Genomic DNA, 19,263 nt, shown 5'->3' with positions numbered 1-19,263 from the left:
TTATGTGGTGCCTTTTGCCAGAAGTGAATTTCACCGAGGGAGGTTCAAATGCCATTCTGATGTCCTCCTTTTTTCTGCAGTCAAAATCAAAACCAAACAAAAACCCATTGTGATGCACCATTTTTGCTATTGACAGGTGCAGTACTCTTTATCTGCATCTATTTATATGGTCCATAGCACCTTGGTCTGTGTTTTTGAATTATTGATTTATACAGAATGAAATCCATCTGTTCCCATAGGAACATTACATGAGTGTCGCCATTCACTTTGACTAAAGCAGGATTAGACTCATATTCTACTTTTGTTCCATAAGCAAAACTCTTGTTGGTTCATATTTAGAATCTCTCTCTTAGTGAAGTGACATTTAGTTTATTGCTTTCTCTAAATGGGAATTACTCTTATTCAGTACTCTCAGCGCTAAAATATCCTCTCTCTACCTTTGAGCACAGACAAAAAAGCATTTTTCCTCGTGCTGCTACAGGCTCCAGGTTTTGTAATGTACTACAGAGGAACGTTACACTTAACTCACATTTGCTAGATCAGTCAGTGATTTTGCAAACTTGCGCTTGTTCCAGCGCAGTCCGTTCTTCTGTGTCGAAGTGACCAAAAAATGTTCTACCAATTCAAAAAAACAAAACGATTCAAAATGTCTTTCCGTGATAGTCCTAGAAATGAGCTCAACTTGTTCAGTAAACCTCAGTCACATTAAAACTGGAGGATTTTTAGAGCATCATAGGGAAGGTGGAGGGTTGGGCTACCTGACCTACTTCAGAAACAGTGCCAGTCCCCATCTAAAGAATCATGGTTCCTAGTAGCATAAGAAGCTACACTCCCAGGGGAAATATGAACATAAAATGGACCTTACCAATTGTCAGTATACTTGTGAATAATTAAGATTATTGAGGGATGCTAATAGCTTCCAAGTCATGGATTTAATTCCTGGCCCATTTCTTTACCTGTGACATAGTTTCTTAAATCCTTCAATCAAATTCAATCAAAAGAATTATTTACATGGCCATTTTACATGGAAAAGAGTTGTCTAGAAGCAGAGCCAGTCTCTGGGCAATCTAACGAGCCTGTAGTAGGCCTGTAGCAGGCTGTCTGGTTGGCTATGCTGCCTGACTGGTTGGAAGAGTCAGCAGACCGGCTCTTAAGCGCAGCAGCAGCAGCTGCAGGTCAGTGCTCAAAGCACTCACCCACAGGTTCCTGCACCTGCTCGTTCCTGACCTTGCTCCTGCCTTGCCTCACCCCAGATAAACTGGTCCTACCCTTGGGCTCCAATTATTGTCTTTGGCTGTGTCCTTGGCTCTGGCACCTGGCCTCTGGCACTGACCCTTGGTCCAGTCCCTGTCTACTGCTCTTGCTCTAACCACTTGGCCATGTTGCAGTCACTGACAATAGTCTTGTAAAAGCTATGAAAACTAAAGATGATTGAGAAAATACTTATTTAGCTGTGCAACAGAGTGCCATGCAGAAAATCCAGGTTCAAGTCCACCTTACATTTTGTGCCATAGGCCACCAGGCTTAGGATCCTAGTCAGATTGATATTATATTGTCAGAGAGAGGGAGGAGTGTGGATAGCAGTATTTACAAATTGCTCCCAATGGTTGTAACAGAACTACATTATAATCTTATAGGTAGCTATCCACCTTCTCAGCTTGGGTTTCTTGTCTGTGATGCAGCTCTGCTGAATCTGAAGCACATAGATGGCCATGGTATCTAAAAATGTGAGAAACCTGACAGTGTGTTGAATGAGGGGGTGAGTGAAATCCTAATGAACCTACTCATTGGTCACTGTCATGGAAGTAAAAACCTCCCTAATGTATGAATTCTAGAAAGTAGAGTCAGAAATAACCTATAGATCATCTAGTGCATCACTGTAGGATTATTCCCTAAAGTATGTTTACTGGTGCATTAGCCATTCTAGATTTAAATGTCTCAAGTAATGGGGATCTTTCTATATTTACCCTCTATTTCTTTTAAAGGCAAAGGAAAGCCAAAACAAAATAGTGTCATTTAACCTATACTAAAAAATGTACCATTTTGAAATCAAACCACAAAAGGGTAGTTGTCCCAGTGAATTGATAGTAGATATGGAGCTTTTCTCTTACAGCTGAATCTCACCTACTCAGCAGTGACTAAAAGTTATTAACATTTATGGCTTCTCAGTAGCCTATAATGTTTTAAATGAGCCGGTGGTCTCCTGCATCATGATATTCAACATCACAACTGACATTTTGTTGCCAGTCCAAGCAGGGGCCCAAGGATTGAATAAACAGCTTTTTCACCTGTACAAGTGATCCCTCCAGATCAGAGCTAAGGCACTTTCGTGAGGTAATTATAATACTTGGAGATGCAATTAGCACTGCCAGGCCTGTTTAGGAAGGAAAATATCTTAGGCCTCTGCTGATGTTTCCGTGAAGTTAAGACCTAACTGACAGGCAGAGAAAAGTGGGCTGCACAAAAAGTAATGTAGCTTAGACATGAATTAATATTAGTGGGATATTTGACGATAGCTTATAAATAGCTTCCTTTTAGCCTTCCCTAAAGTATAGTGAAAACTTATAAAATTTGTAACATTTGGTGAGAGAGCATTGTGTTTTGGAAACTGGAATTAAGACCCAACTAAATATACCCCCTTTTCTGCAAGTCCTGATCAATAACTGACATCTTTGCTATCTCTCCTGATGGCAGAGAGTAAACTTTCCCAATCAGGAACCAGTCCCTGCCACCATGTGGCTTACATTACATGACCTTATGTAACCATCCCACTATTACATTCCAAATCGAATTCAAGACAACCAACACAATTCACCCATAGAAATTTGCCACTTTCCAAATAATCTTTTGAATTTCAACTAACAAGGGTGGAGGCTTTAAAAAATTCAAATAAAAAGCCTGCTGGTTTAGATCTTTCCTACTAATGTGGACCTTGATCCTGGACATAGATGTGCACATGGGCACAGGAGTTCGCACTATCAATTCTGTTTGCAGGATCTGAGCTCTGGTGAGTTTCATGTGGTTTAAACTTTCCTGTGAACATTGCAGTGTACTGTGCACTGTCATTACTCTATCTATATCTGTTCTGTGAAAAAACAAAGCACTTCAGTCTCCACTGCTGACCAGCCAACATGAGTACTGTAATTCATATAAAACTCTCGTGGGCATTAATCATTTACAACAAAATGGGCCCAAATGCTACATTTATTTTTTTCCTTTCTCTTCTGAGTTGTTTCATGTCTACAGTTTATTTCCTTGAATATGCAAACTCATGTCTTCAAGAAGATGGTTTTGAATATAAACATAGAAGCAGGTTATTTGTAATAGAATACCGCTTTCATTCTCACTCATTTGGACTGTTCTTTCATAACCTACTGCCTGCTACTAACTATTCCTCAGATATTCCCTGGAATGATGGAAGATGAATGAGACGTGAAGGTGACATATGCAGACTTCAGAAGGAAACTGATGTCCCAGTTGTTCACTAAACAGCCATACTGGCATTAGTTACAAACGCATTTATCCAGCTGCCCTCCCAGCTGGAAGAAAGGTGTTAAGCAGCAGCTGTCAGGCTGCAAGGGAGAGGATGGATACTTAAATTGGAAGAAATAAAAATTGTTAATAAGTCCAAAAGAAGAATCATCTCTTCCAAGACTCTTGACTCACTTCCTTGAAACTTCATCAACATTTTTGACTTATCAGCTTCAGGTCAATTTATTATTCAGCTGCTGCCTACATAAACTGAACCAGAAATATTTGAGGTTAATTCACCTCTCTTAGCAATGCCAGGAATCCTTCTGTTCTGAGCTTCTGAATATGATGCATTCAGCATTGTGTTTGTTAGCAGTTAGTTTTAACAAAGTACTCAAACATAGAGACCCAGATAATGGCAAGTGGCCTCCAGTGCAAATATTTGTAGTTAAGCATCTAACAATCTGATTTCATGTATAATATCCAATAGCTATTTATCCAAGATGCTAATTTTTGCCCCCTGCATTGTTCATGAGAACTGAAATGTGGATATTTCTTTTCACTGGTGAAAAATACACTGTAAAAAAATGATACTGAGATGAAATCCATCGAAAATCATGCTTGTTCTCAAACCTTGGGAGCCTGATTCGTCACTACATTACACCAGATGGAAATCAGCTGAGTTCCACTGACATAGAACAGGATTAATACAGTGGTGATTCAGATTTATTGTGTACAAGTGCCATTTGCTAAAACAAGAACTACCAATTATGAAAAATATTCTTGTACAAAGCATAGTAATGTTGAAGTTTTATAGCTAAAACATAACTTAAAAGTTTCATGGTATTTCTGTATCCTTTACTTTTATAGTGTAAAGTTATATGCATATTTTAGCCAGGTCATAATTTAGTATAAAATAAAACAAGACATTTAAACCTGGGAAAAAATGAGAATGGCAGAACTATCAAAGTATTGTGCAATTTCCTTGTGCTCAAATTGCATTTTCTCCTTTCAGTGTTATACAGAACAGGGTCTTGCCCTCTAGATTAGAGACTTTTGCATTAGAGGAAACTAGGTTATGTCTTCCTCTGTCAGAGATAAAAATTATGAGCTGGAGTGCATTTTAGCCAGTCACTCTGAAAAATGTTAGCCCAAGGGGGTAATAATTAGAACTGTTTTTGTCAGGTGACTGCATTTTAAGCAGTGATGTGTCTGAGAATCTAGCTGAGGGGTTTAATATAAATATAAATATTTTTTTTTAGTCAGCACTTGCTGGATTTTTTCTCTTACTTTTTTATTTCAAAAGTAAGCACTTTTCAGAAATTATCAGCTAGAATGTAATAGTGCTTCGCATTATGGTGACCTGATAATATTATTTCCTTCAGAAACCAATAATTCAGTGCAGTTGGAGAAGTTCCTATGTATAGCTGTAAACTAGCCTATTACTTCTCTAACTCTTAGGCACCTGCACATATATGCACAAAATGCACACTAAATTTGTAAATTATTCTTCCTGGTTTAAAATTTTAAAATACTCCTGTTCAATTTAATTGGATTTTTCAAATTAAGAAAAGCATTTTGTAGCGTAGTGACTGAGTGATACATACTTATGTAGTCTGAAAATGGTTTGCTTTTGCTGTTAGTTGCCTCTATGCTGGGGAGTGACTGAGAGTTTTGGAATGGGGAGTTGCTCTGTTCCCAGATTAGAATTTGTGAGTTACTGAGGGCATGTATACACTGATGGCGGCAAATTCACGGCCGACAGATCGATCTATCCAGATCGACTGAGAGGCAGTGAAGACCTGCTCAATCGATCTGGAAGTTGATTCAATTAACTCACCTCCTCAAAAGGCGTAGCGCAGCATCGATGGGAACGCATTTCCCATTAGCACAGCGCAGTGGAGATGGTGCGCTAAAGGTAAGTTAGGAAGTCGACTGCCGCTGAATTTCCCAGTAAGTGTGTACTAAGCCTGAGAAAATCAGAGAGAGGCTCTCATTCTGCAGTCTGAAGTCCATGGGGTCTACAGGGGCTCAAGGGTCCACCCACGTAGAGCAGCTTGTAGAATAAAGGCCTAAGTATACCCATCATGAAAGCACCATGCACTATAGGATAGAATAGAAACAGCTTCATCTCTCCTCTTTTGTTAAGAGTTTACTTAACGCCAGCAATGCTTTTAATTGATACCAAGAGCTTTGTTCTTGTTTAATAAAACCTCTGAGTCTTTGATTACCAAACTTTTCTAATGAATAATTCATTTACTTTTCCTTTCTCCATCCGATGGGTATTTAAGAAGTTGCACTGACTTGCAGACAGCTTGTTGCACAGAACTGCTCTGCACTGTAACAAGAATAATGATATCTGTGGCTCCTGGCCAAGCCCTAAATATTGTACATCGAGTCTAGAAGTGGGATGAAGAAAGAATTTGGACTATCTAAAATAAATCCAAAACGGTGGCCATAATTGTTGTTAGATTTTTATCACTTGGGAAATACCGGCCTCAAAGGCCTTGTTTACACTAATAAACTTCATAGCCAGCATTCACCACTAGTGCAAGCAATTCATTGTTAAGCTCTATATATTTTTGTGCAAAGTAAAAAACCAAATAATTATATTAGGAGTGGGGCAGAGGGGAAACATAGCTTATGTATGTCTGTAGTGGATCGATTCTCTTCAGTGTTCCTGTTTGCCTTTTCTACATAAGCAGAGTTCAGCTCATTATTAAACAAAGTGTATGGGCCAAATCCTTTTTTTCATTACTCCTGGGAATAGTCTCATTGATTTCAGTGGGCCTACCTGTCTGATCAGAATAAACAGGATTTGGCTTTCTGGGATCTTTAAAGATTTTCTGCATCCCTTGTTTGATATTTTCAGTGAATTTCATTCTTAATTCTGCAGCATTCATGCCTTGTATAATAATTATTTGTTTAGTCCCAACAATGTCAAATGTTTATTTCTCTTTCTGAATCCTTTGCCTGTTGCACCCTGTACCATCTTAGAAGACCATCAGAATTAAGGAATTGCATATATACAGTATATATCTTTGTTTAGCTAAAACTGAACAGAGAATCCTGTTCTTGAAGATATGTAAATTGCCATTTAGTTGACTATTTTAGTATTGTGATTTAAAATACATTCTCTGATGGTTAATTCTGTGAGTATTTTATTATTTCTTACTCTCCTATGTTTATAATTTTACTTCCTCAAAAGACAGACCAAAAGAATTTAAATACTAATGCCTTTCCTAGCTTTTTTTTTAAAATAAATGCTATGAAAGACCCTACCAAGGTTAATACCCGTCCTTGCACCTTCAATGAATCCATGGCAAGAATGTTTTTTATTGCTCTGCCATAGCTAAAATTGCTTAGTCTGTACTATCTATAAGACACTTCATTTTTCAAACTAAAACTTCCAAGTTTCATCACAAAAGAGCACATCACGCTAAATGCAAAGTGAGTAAGTATTAAAATACAGGGAACATATGCAAACCCAACTTTAGAAAAGCAACATCACATTTTATGAAAGACTATACATTCTTTATTTAGGAAAATATTACAGAAATGTCACCATTTATCCAAAAAAAAATTCCAAAGACTGAGTATTACATGCTCTTTTTCTCCAAAACATTTTGATTAAAGCGACTAAATAAATGTATTTTACCAAAGAATTGTTTAAGGGGAGACATGTTAACTGTCTACAATATTTGAACATCCAATAATTTTGTAAGAAATTCTTTATGTAGAGTACACAATTGTGTAACTAGAGGTAACAGGGAGGACATTTAAAAATAAAAGGAAAATTTAGACTTTCATATCTGATACAAGATGTATTTGGCTGTAGAGAGCTGATAGAGACACCTATCCTTTGGGGCGTCTAAATTCTGTGTTGGTTCAAAGACTGGAAAATGTTCCCTGGCTATTAGGAAACAATCCTGCATTAGCAGGGAGAGGAACTGGCTGATCTAACTGATCTTTTTCATTTCTACTTTCAGTGATTAGTTCATTTTTAATCGAAACTAGTTTTGTGGCTGAACCCCTTTACTCAGACTTCTAGCTCATGGGCTAGATTCACTGAAGCGAAAGTAGATAGGTGTTGATTACACCTCCCCTTGCCAACCTGGCCCCCTACTTTCCCAGGGGAGATTCATCCAGAGGGGGAGACCAGGCAATGTCATCAATGCCATCTTCTCTTGAATGTTTCCTCCAGAGATTTAATTTGCAAATTGGAGGGTATGATGTATAACACTGTACAACATGGGGTTCATGAGTTCATGTGGCCTCCATTGGCTCTGCCTCATCACACCTGTGAGAAATGTCAGGCCTGGAGGGAGGATCTTAAGCAGGAGAAGTCCAGCAAAGTTAAAGGCAGACCAGAGAGGAGAGCAAACATTCAGCACTCAGCTCCTGAAGAGAGTGTTGACTAAAGGCAGGAGCTCCCCAGATGACCGCTGCCTGATGGCCCTCCCTGAGGAAAGGGAGGGTCAGATGCTGGCACATGTTGAGAGGGAACCATTCCCCTTTATTACCTGTACATTTAGTTTATTTTCATTAATTCCCCTTGTTTTTCTTAGCTGGCTACACTGGAAGGGGAGAGACTTTAAAGTGACCTGGCAGGAGGGCTAAATCGCAGGAAGAGACAGATCACTGTAGGCCTGGAGGAACTGTCAGTAGGCGGTACCCAACAGGAAGAGAGCTGCTATGCTGCTTCCAGCCAGAAGGATGAGCTAGCAGTGAGTTAACCCCTTCACAAAGGGGATGCACTTAAGGAGCGACAACGTTACCCTTTAGGACTTTCTGTCTCAGCAGCTCTGTGACAGGATTTATGCCATCTTCCTCTGGCAAAATTCCGGGGTAAATTTGACATCACATTGTTTGTCTTCTGCAAGATGCAGTTCATGTACTGCATATATTTTACTTAAAATGCAAAACTTATATAAAATAGCTGCATATCCAAGAACATGCTCTGTGATGTTTTTCCTGGCAATGGTATGTTTTTGTTGTATTTTACATCATCTGATGCACTTTACAAACATTAACTATCTTTGCCACATGTCTGTGAGATATTTAAGTATTATTCCCTATTGTACTCATGGGAACACGGAGGCTGAAATGCTAAGTGACTTGCCCAAGGCCACAAAGTCTTTCTCAAAGCCAGGAAGTGAACATGGGAATTCTGGGTTCTCAGGAGTGTCATCATATCACTACCTGAAAGATTATCCCTCACATAACTAAGCTAGGCAAAGTTCATATATATATATAAATATATATATAAAAAATATATAATTTTGATGGATAATACCCATGTTTATTTTTAAGCATTTTAAAATGTTTTTATCTATTTAAATTTTTCAGTTTCAGAAAATTGGGGGCAGGTGGAGTTAGACAATTTAATTTAATGACCGACATTGAAACTGAAAAAGTCAAAGCTTTATAAACCATTAAAACACAAATTGTCAGCATCACAAATCAAAACATACAAACTAATATCCTTAAATCAACAAATCATGTCTGTGACTTTCACTAGTCCATTTTAACAAGCCTAATTCAGAAGTCTGAATCAGTAGATTTTTACTTTCATGAGTTCTCAAGCAGCATTTTTCTTACTTTTTCTATCTGTAAATTTTTATCATCATCAATGGAAATTTTTTTTTCCATCGGTTTGTGCGTGTACAGTGAAATTGACATTTACTAATAAAAATCTAGTCCTTCCAAGCCTAATGATAACTTATGTCCTGATCACTGATCCTACTACATAATTCTACCTCACTTTGTCACTGATTCCTCTGGCATTAGGCAAGTCATCTACCATTTCAGAAAGTGTTTAGAAGGCTGACAAACCCCCACCCTATCCACAGTACTCCTGATACCATGGTGCTAAGAGTTCACAGATTCTTCCAGAATGACTGTACCTCTTTGATAGAATCTACAGTGGACACAAATGTGCAATGTCACCACCGTGTCTACACAAAGTGTATATTACTTATTTACTGATGTACAGCAGTCATGAGGTTGGATTTTCTTTTGCTGAGCTCTTGCTACTGAAGTATAAGATCTTCAATCTCACTATGACACTTCGGTGAGTGATTAAATATTTGCTGGAGATTTTTCTACACAGAGGCTTTAAAAGACACAGCTTTCCTCCTCAATAAAGAAAAGATTAATTTCAATTGTAGCTTTAGCGGTAGTTCAACCTTCAATTTCAGAAACTTGGCCTCTCCTTTTCATAAAACTAACATTGACTGTTACAGTATATTTGTCTTGTTTTTTGTCATATCACAAGTGCACAGAATTGAATGAGGGTTCACATTCTTATTCGTCCAGTTACCAGCCAAACCTACCACTTTTCAATACACACAGGCAAAACAAATTTAAAGACACACTGTTGCAATGTAATCTCCTTTAGGGATTTCTTATACTTATACAAATTCTCTGTACTTGCCAAGTCTTTATGTGAACTTTCCCATAGGAAAGGCTTCAATATTCTCTCTTTGCTATAGAAAATACAATAAATAAATGCCAACCTCCCAGATGCTCACAATTAACTCTCCACTTACAAACAATGTATGCACAATAAAAGACATTAGCTAAAGGACGAAGTTCATTGTCAAGGTTCTTATTATAATAATGACCTTAAAATATATTTTAAAATTATGAGAAATACATTGGCAGTATCTTTTTTAAAAGTTTACTGGGGAGAAGATGTGGAGTTCACTTCCTTAGAGATGGGTCCAAATATTGTGATGGTTTAAGTGGAAAAACAGGTTTAAGAAATCAAAATGGACAGAAAACTATGTGACAAATCCTCAGAGAAAATTACACTGTAGCATGCCCTGCAATCCACACAAACAATCTTTGCCATATACAGCTGAACGTAATATAGTTCCCATGTAATTTCCCAAAGCTACATGACCATACCAAAGTAGGATAGCAAGGCAGAATATGGTCTCACACCTCTAACTTTCGGCTTTTTTTTTTTTATCTTGGCTCTAGTGCTCACTGTTGTTGGTTTCTGACCACCTCCCCAACATGGCATAAATCAATATGAGTGAGAATCCATATTCAAGAAAGACCAGACATGTATATGGCATAAAACAAGTGCATGGACTACACTTCTCCTTCCTCTGGACACTCTTTGTCATTAACATTCATGAGTACAAAATGCATCCCATAATTTTGTTTGCATTTTTTAACTACAAAAAACAGAGTGAAGTTTGTTCACACAGTGTGCTGTGCCCTAACAGAAGTAAGCTGCAAAAGAATGACACTTAAAATTAGCAGCAGCTCCTCAGCTGATATTTATGGGTACAGCTCCATTGATTTCAATGGCCCTATGCCAAGTTACACTAGCTGAGGATCCGTCCCTTAGTTCCAAAGGAATGTATGGACCAAACATAATTCACAGATGAGAAAACAAGCTGAAAAAGACCAAAAATAAATGCAGACATACATTTGAATGAGATATAATATCGAGTTCATGACCACCTGTGGTGTACACTGTTTAGATTCTTAGACCACACTCATCACTGTGATATCTGGGCATCATTTAAGATCATCTGACACTTTGTAAGAGTTTGATTTTTTTTTTTCCAATCCCAAAGTTCAGGCCAATTGAGTAATTACATTCTCTTCTACATTTCCCCTGCTTGTTATAAGATAAGCTGGTATTCTGCTTAGCTTTCTGCCTTAACCTGTCATTTTGAGTTGTATATAGTTAAACAGCTGCTATGTTTCACCACAGAGGTGGCTGTATTTCAGTGATGCATGATGTGATTATTATAAAGGATATCAGTTTTTTTAAGTTTTAAGTTGGCACAGTGCTTTAGGATCTAGTGGGATGATAAGTGCTACGGAAAAGCAAATTACTATGGCAGAAATTTGGAAAAGTAACAAGTTTGGGATATTTCATGAAAAGAGAAGTGGGGCTTGCGGTAAGGAGCATGTCTCTGTGTGCACACCCATATATAAACTAAAGATGAAACAGAGGGATAGAATCAGCATCACAGAACTGTCACACCCACACCTTCCTCATGGCCAGCTTCATGCGGAACACTGTTATAATTTATGACACAGAAAATAAGAGAAGAAAGCAAGACGTTGGTACAATAGATTGCTTCCAGGAGAGCCCCAAATCAACCACTCAACCTAAACATTCCTTCCAAACATTAAAAAAAAATCCTATTCTCATTTCTTTTAACCTAAAACTGGGCTCCTATAATGCTGTCAGGAGAGAAAAACACCCTACCAATTTCACTCAAAGGGGAAAAAAATCCTTCCTGATCCCCGAAGAGGTTATTTGGTCAGGCCCAAACACAGCTTACCAATGCCTCAGCTATAGAAAGAGTGGCAATTGTGGCAAGATGGCTGCTGGATGCCCAGGGAGGCTTTAAATGGATGAGGGTCAGGAGAACCAATTAGCTCTTTCAACCCTCCCTCCCCAGGGGGCCAGTGAGTGGCAGAGAAATAATTTTCTCGCACCTGAGGTACACACATGTTTTCTGAGTCACAAGGAAGAAGGCTCCAGTATGTCTGAGCTCAAGCACTCTTCCCATCAAGATCCCAAGGTTTAGGATAAACCTCTGCACCCACACTCTTCTGTTGAGCCTGCAGGCTGGCAGACATTTCATTTAAATGAATGAGCAATAGTCAGCAAGAATTTTTGATTACTACCAATCTGGGTGGAATTCAAACCATTGACCTAAATGTGAAAGGCTCTATATCTCATTACCAGTCCATCCAGTTCCCCTGATGGTACCTGATTTTGTCTTTGCATTCTAGTCCATACTAAGGGGCAGATTTCTCCACCCTTCCTCACATTGGATGGTGTCCTACTCCATAAGTGGTCCCAAATTATTTCAGTAGAACTTTATGTGGAGTATAGATCTGCTCAAAATGAGCATGACTGACCAAATCAAGCCATAATCTAGTAAATTTGGCCTACACAGCTATGAAACTGAAACTGTTTTTGTTACACTCCTTTAAAGTTTAGAGGACTCTCCTGGACTTCTTCTGGGGGAAACGGTGAGGCAGTGTTCTGTTCACATTCAGAATTTGTGAGTAAGTCACTAGGCATGCGCTCTTGTTCACTCTCTCACGCTTTCTCTCATGGAGGTATCAGATTCTTTGTTTTTACTTTTATTTCAGAATAATGAATCTATATTGAAAAATAAATGTTTGTTCTTGGGTGTAAGAGAAAATGGGGAAGTATTATTATTTATTTGTATTAGCACAGAGCCTAGGCTTACAACTGGATCTTTATATTTTTATTAGGTTTTCTTATGAATATTACAAAGGTGAACTGTCAAATGGAAATACTTTTTAACTCCATTTGGGATTACACTGTGGAACTTATTGCCACAGGATGTCGTTGAGACCATGAACTGAGTACGATTTAGTGGGGGATTGGATGTTTTTATGGATAACACAAAACTTCTGGAGAGGCGTTAAGGATCATTGCTGGCACATGAACAAATGGATATAAAATGACCATCAACAATTTTAGTCTTGTAATTAGATGAAGGTTTCTAACCATCAGAGGATTAAAGGGGGTAAAATAACCTAACTTGTTTCAAGACTGAGCTTGATACATTTATGGAGGGGATGATATGATAAGTTTGCCTGAAATGGCATGTGGCCTATCCATGATTGCAATTAGCAAATATTTTCAATAGCCTGAGATGGGACACCAGAAGGGTAGGGCTTTGGGTTACTATAGAGAATTTTTTCCTAGGTGTCTGGCTGGTGAGTCTTGCCCACATGCCCAGGGTCTAACTGACCACCATATTTGGGTTGGGAAGGAATTTTCCCTCAGGTTAGATTGGCAGAGATCCGGGGACGCTGAGGGCAGATTCACCATTCTCTGCAGCAAGGGACACAGGTACATTGCTGATGTGAACTAGAGAAATATGTATTCTCTATAGCTTGAAGTCTTTAAATCAACATTTGAGGACTTCAGTAACTCAGACAGAGGTTATGGACCTACTGCAGGAGTGCATGGGTGAGGTTCTGTGGGCCTGCTAGGTGCAGGAGGTCAGACTATGTGGTCATGATCTTATGGCCTTAAAGTCTTATAATTTTATCCAGAGTTGTAATAGTTAATGCCAAAAAGTGTTTTGGAAAGGAAATTGAACTTCATGCATTAGGGTTTAAGCAAATCTGTAACCACAGATTATCCTACATCTGCCTATTGGCATGTTCTTGCACCTTCTTCCAAAGCATCGGAGGCAGGCCACTGTTGGAGACAGAGCTGGACAATATGTGTGACCCAGTCTTGCAACTCCTATGTTCCTCTTTAACTCAGTAGTGATTAAATTAAAAATTAGAAATTAAAATAGTGGACATGAACATTTGGATGAATCTGGCCCTTTTCTGTAAAGCTTTGTGCACTTCGGTGATACTCTAATAATAACAAAAGTGCATTTTCTTAAAAGGGACTGTTAAGATCTTTGATCCTATATATAGTTTATTTTTAAAGTGGTGTAATCTGATTGGAAGGCCTACTGGATCATAAACATATATATATATATATATGTATATATTTTAAAACATTCTGTTCCTTTGCTGAAAAATATTCAACACTTTTGTTGCATTCACAAAAAATGTGCGAGCTCCCTACTGTTTTGGTGACAGCAGTTTATCTGCAAATCTTTTCCCACCATTCTGTCTTCCCAAAATTTTTAAAGCTGCTGTTTTACATAAATATCACTTTACAATATTTTTCTTGTCTGTAGCAAAGGCAGCCAACCAAAAGGCAGAAACCTATTCCAGGACCTGAGCTGACATCTTTGATGTTGCTGACACACAATCAATGAAGTAAATGAAGCAGAGCCACAGTGACTAGTGCTTCATAATAAACTCTGGGGATGGACCCAACTCTATAATCTCATAATTGGAATATCCATGAATTTTGGAAATATTTAAATCTGCAGCCATAAATTTTAAGGCTCCACGATACTTTTTATAAACCCAGGGTAAAACACTAATATTAGTGACATGAAAAGGGACAAAACTAATTGAGAAACAAATACATTTCAAAGAGTTTTCAAAACAATGAAGAGATGAGGACAGCAGTTAAAAACTATTCTAAAGTACTTGGAAGCATCATATCAATATTAAAAATTATGAGCTCATTCATGTCACTCATACTCACTTTGAGTAATATCTTATTGCACAAGTTGTATCAATGAAATCAAAGGGACAACTAGAGGATTAAAGTTCTACTGAGTAGACCTAAATCAGTCCATAAAAGGAGAAATGTTCATGCTCAGGATATAGAATGGCAATGTGATGTTGATTTTAGAGGGCTCCTTTTAAAAAAGAAGTATTTTCCAAAAATTTGAGAAAAATCTTTTACCCCATGGTAGATTATAGTGGGAGACACTCTGTTTATTCCTTCAAAAGGAAGAGAATGTAAGTCCTGATGTCTCGTCATGTAGGATGCACTTAAAATATCCAAGGCTGACTCTGAAACAAGCTTTCAAGTACTGAGAAGATTTGCCAATCCCATTTGAGTTTTTCTTGAGGAAAGTGCTATTTTATTAATGCCCTCCCTCTTTCCTAGAGTGGATAAAAATGGCCTCAATATTCTCATGGGAAAAATGAGCATTCTCCCAAAGCCTTGGAAGATATAGCAAAAAAACTCTGCTTCTTGCCAAGAATAAAATTGAGAAAGTCTGAAATGTTTAGAGCTTCTGATTAAACCTTCAGTGGTATGTTTCTCTTAGACAAAGCATTTGTCATAAGTAGCATGTCTGCTAGAGTATGATTTATGCCACTGGACTGAAATTGGCTGAATAATTTATGCTGTTTATTGTTCAGTAAAGATTGTTCCAAAAAAAAAAAAAATAGAACAAGCAGTGTAAAAATAGGAATAAGGAAAAAATACACTATAAAATGTTGGTAGTCTTAAGGAAAAAGTTAATTTTTCCATGTTAAAAGTTAATGAAAGGACTCTAAGGGGAAAACACACCTTATGGAGGGGGACAATTCTAATAGGTGAATATTGTCAGCATTTTCAATGAAACCAATTGGCTAAGAAAAGCTGCCAAATAGGTGTGAAATGAGGTGAAATTACTAGGGAAACACTTTCTTTTAAGGTACTTTTCTTTGTTCCTTGCAGCGCCTTGCAGCAAAAAATTTAATTTAAATGCTGAAAAAGGAATGCAGCTATATTGATTTAAATTTGCTAAGAAAGTCTTGGAATCTATTTCCTCTTGCACAGTATAAGTACATAGTGTATTTATATGGTGGAGGGGTGCGGGTGTGAATAGTTATATATAAAATATACCTTCAGCTTTTTCTAGTGTTTATGAGTAAATCACAGTTCATTAGAACCCACTACTATAGGTATTAGCATAAAACACATAACTCGAATTGTCAGTTTATAAAATTTTCAGAATGTATTATTATGATTCTGCTCTTACAGTAAATTTTTACACAGCTTGTATGATTTATCTTATGCATTGAAACACTGGTTTTATATTAACCCATTTTTTTTCCTTTTTAACACATACATTTAGTGCCCAAAACCTATTCCAAAGGTAGAAGTAAGGACAAAAGGATGGATGGATGGATGAGTATGGAAAAAAATACATGTGGTTCAATTCAGCTGAAACTATTTCACAGATAACTCACTATATGCTGTAGCTAAAAATATTTGAAATGTTTACAGGCTGCATAATATATATGTTTGACATATTAAAGCAGACTCCTTTGAGCTGCTCAGTAACCATTCCAATGCAAGTCCTTAAAAGAAATCAAGCAAAATCACTGCCACTAGTCTGCTGTGCTGTTTCTAATTTGAAGGCAAATTCATCTCTGACATACAGCAGATTCTGTGCAGGTGGAAGCAAGCCCCTCACTGCTCCTCTCTCTGCCAGTCAAATTATGTCATCAGTGAAGGATCACTGGTTTTTAATGATATGGTGGCCTCCATACTGAGAAGCAGGTCCTAGCAGAGCAATATGCATAGCCACTAAAATGGCTGTCACCAAATTACAATTGACACTTAACATCAGTAAATCTGTAGTGTAATTCCTTGTGACAGTCGTGTAGGTATATTAGAAAAAAATAATTTACTTCAAACCCAGCATGTAAGACACATTTTCCTGAGTGTAATTCATGTCACATTTACAGTAGCCAAAGCAAGTAGTTTCAAGGAAACCTTCATCTGGGAAGTGATCATAGATACTAACATGTTCATTGAAGTATGATTATTTATGCATGCAATAAACAAAGCTAGAGCAGTTGTTCATTGTAGGTTTTAATTGTTATTGGATGTTTTAATTGTTATTGGGTTTTAAATGAATATTAGCCTCTTTTGCTTTAGGGAGTGAGAAAACTATAAATACAAAACAACATTTTAAATTGCAAATTGGCATCAGCTAAAACATCTCAAAATTTTTCTGAACCAGGAGCCACATCTCTGAGTGTAACTCCTTATTTTGCCCCTCGCCCCATAACCCATCACTGAATATGATTTGAATTTTGCAATTTTGTATGATCCTGCATGTATTACAGCATTAGCATCCAGTAAGTATATTCAACTTTGGAAATGCTAGTAAACACAAGGAGTGTCAATAGCAGTGTCAACTTCCGTATTTCTTTCCTCTTAATGTAATAATGTTGTCAACCAAAAGGTTTGAGAGGCAAAAACACTTTCTTCTGGATTACTTATTTTGATACATTCATGGGGAGCAGTTCTGCAGAAAGCACTTCCTCTGGCCTTATAAGCATATATAAATGTGACAGAGTTAAAGGTCTCCACTCTTCAGAATGAAGTGGTTTGAATGTCTGGTGAAATGGGACTGCAAAAAATTCATTCCAACTTTGTCTCTAGGCAGTTCACCTTTGGCCCAGTGATGATATGAGTCTTTCTGCTGATGGGAAAGATATAATAAGTCAGGTCAGGAAGTCTTTAGAAGGCAGAGGCCTATTTGTTAGCAGAATGAAGCAGGTGTAGTATTCTGTGCTAGATTAGCTCATCCCAGCATGATAATTACCTTACAGGAAGCCCTCAAGGTTACACATCAAACACATGAGCTAGAGAGCCAATCCTGCAAATAGCCACATGTACAGTAAAGTAGGCTTAATGTAGAAACCCTACATTTAAAAACGCAAATCAGTGGGTGACAATCTTCCCATTCTATTACACTCTTATTAAAAAATCTCCCACAACTACAAACACATCAGAGAACTAGGATCATGTTATTGCTCTTCTACATGAAAATGAGTAACCCTGATACTTATTTCACAAATTGCGTTTTTCCCTTGTGTCGTCTTTCTATTTACAAACCAATAAACAAGAAAACAGAATTAGTTGCCAGTACAGGGGTTTCTGTCTGCCCTGCCTCATCACTTAAAAACATTACGATTGTCCATGAAAATTATGCGCGATTGGTAAGGAGCACTAAGAAACCACAAATGTAGCTGATTTGTTTTGTTGGTTTTTTTTTTTTTTTAAAGAGCAATCATTGCATGCAGGTTGCCACGCTTTTCATGGATGCTCCTGACAATGCAAAGGGTCATTGTTATAGTGGGTCAGGCTGCTGGAGTGTTGCTGCTGCTCTGTGCTCAAGAGACCTCAGTGTCAGTGAACATAAGCAGAATCCCAAGCCTGCTCAGCTCCAGTTGGGAACCCTTTTGAGTGTACTAGGTCAGCACAGATAACCTAGAAATATTCTTCAGTGCCAATGCCCCTTGGGTGTTTTAATGACAGCATGGGGTTGGTTAGATATTTGGCAGGGCTCCGTGGCTGTCACTGTGGGCTGCAATGTATACAAATCTGCATTAGAGTATTTCTCTTTAGAGCTGTGTCTCCCTGAGCATCTTAGTGACTTCATAGGATTGGTTACATTTTAGCAGGGCTTCTTTAGTGCTGCAGCATCCAATGGCTATCATTGTGGGCAGCCAGGTATAGGAGTCTGTATGTTAAAATACTAGTCAGACAGAATGTTTAAAAACTAGAACAAAAATGGGGAATAATGCAGGATTCAGTTCTTGGTTTTCTGCTGTCTAGCCAGGCAGACCAATTCCAGGCAACATTTACATTTCCCACCAGTCCTTGGAAAGGTATCACTTCACAGTGCCTGAAAGGGATTTGAAATGACAATTTTTAGAATGAATTCTGGGAGACTTTTTTTTTTGCCTTTTAGGAAACCACAGGAACATACACAATTCTGAAATGAGGGCACTTAAATCGATATAAAGGAGAGAGGGAACTGCTGCCAGGACATTCTCCTGAAGGCGTCCTCAGCTGTGGAATCCACTCCCTTGCCCTGATCCACCAGAGTCCAGCTCTGGTGATCTTTAGGTCATGCTTCCTGGCCCATCTTTTCTCTGAAGCATTTGGTGGGAGCTGTTTTTGTATCTGCTGGTATCTTTGTATAGAAAACAGCAGTCCACTGTGTTTGAGATTTTAGTGTCATATTAAATTACGCCAGGATGCCTAGAATATGGATGGACACCAATTTGCGAGCTGTTTTTTATCATTCAAATATTAACTAATTAACCTGCCTTCCAGAACTGTAATTCCCACTGACGCGAATATTAAAAATATTAATTTCCAAGTGGCCAAGTCCGACAAAGTAAGCACGTTTCATTTTTTTCTCTGAATATAGTTTGAATTTTCTTCGCTCACACAGAATAAGTTGGATCTAGATTTAGAAAGTGGGTAAGTACACCAAAATATTACACATATTCCTTGGCAGGGGTTGGCTGTGTCATAAAGAAGAAGGAGACCAAACTCCATTACAGGATGGTTATGGAGTGTCATCACTGCTCAGAGGTTATTTGTTCACA

The 19,263-nt window shown here is 38.0% G+C and overlaps 1 long non-coding RNA gene across 1 annotated transcript in view; it reads left to right on the top strand.

The window, feature by feature from the left end:
- Window positions 1–19,039, top strand: part of LOC137166807 (uncharacterized) — a 152,072-nt gene extending 133,033 nt beyond the window's left edge. Inside the window, exon 4 of the long non-coding RNA XR_010923829.1 lies at window positions 18,618–19,039. This is a non-coding gene — a long non-coding RNA (uncharacterized lncRNA). The remainder of the gene's footprint in view (window positions 1–18,617) is intronic.
- Window positions 19,040–19,263: the final 224 nt, after the last annotated feature.

This window comes from Emydura macquarii, unplaced genomic scaffold (assembly GCF_026122565.2).
Source record: "Emydura macquarii macquarii isolate MOO-44397 ecotype Brisbane River unplaced genomic scaffold, CSIRO-AGI_Emac_v2 contig_2897, whole genome shotgun sequence".
NCBI lineage: Eukaryota > Metazoa > Chordata > Testudines > Chelidae > Emydura > Emydura macquarii.
The sequence above is the reverse complement of the archived record's forward strand: the minus strand, read 5'-3'. Positions and strand labels throughout refer to the sequence as shown.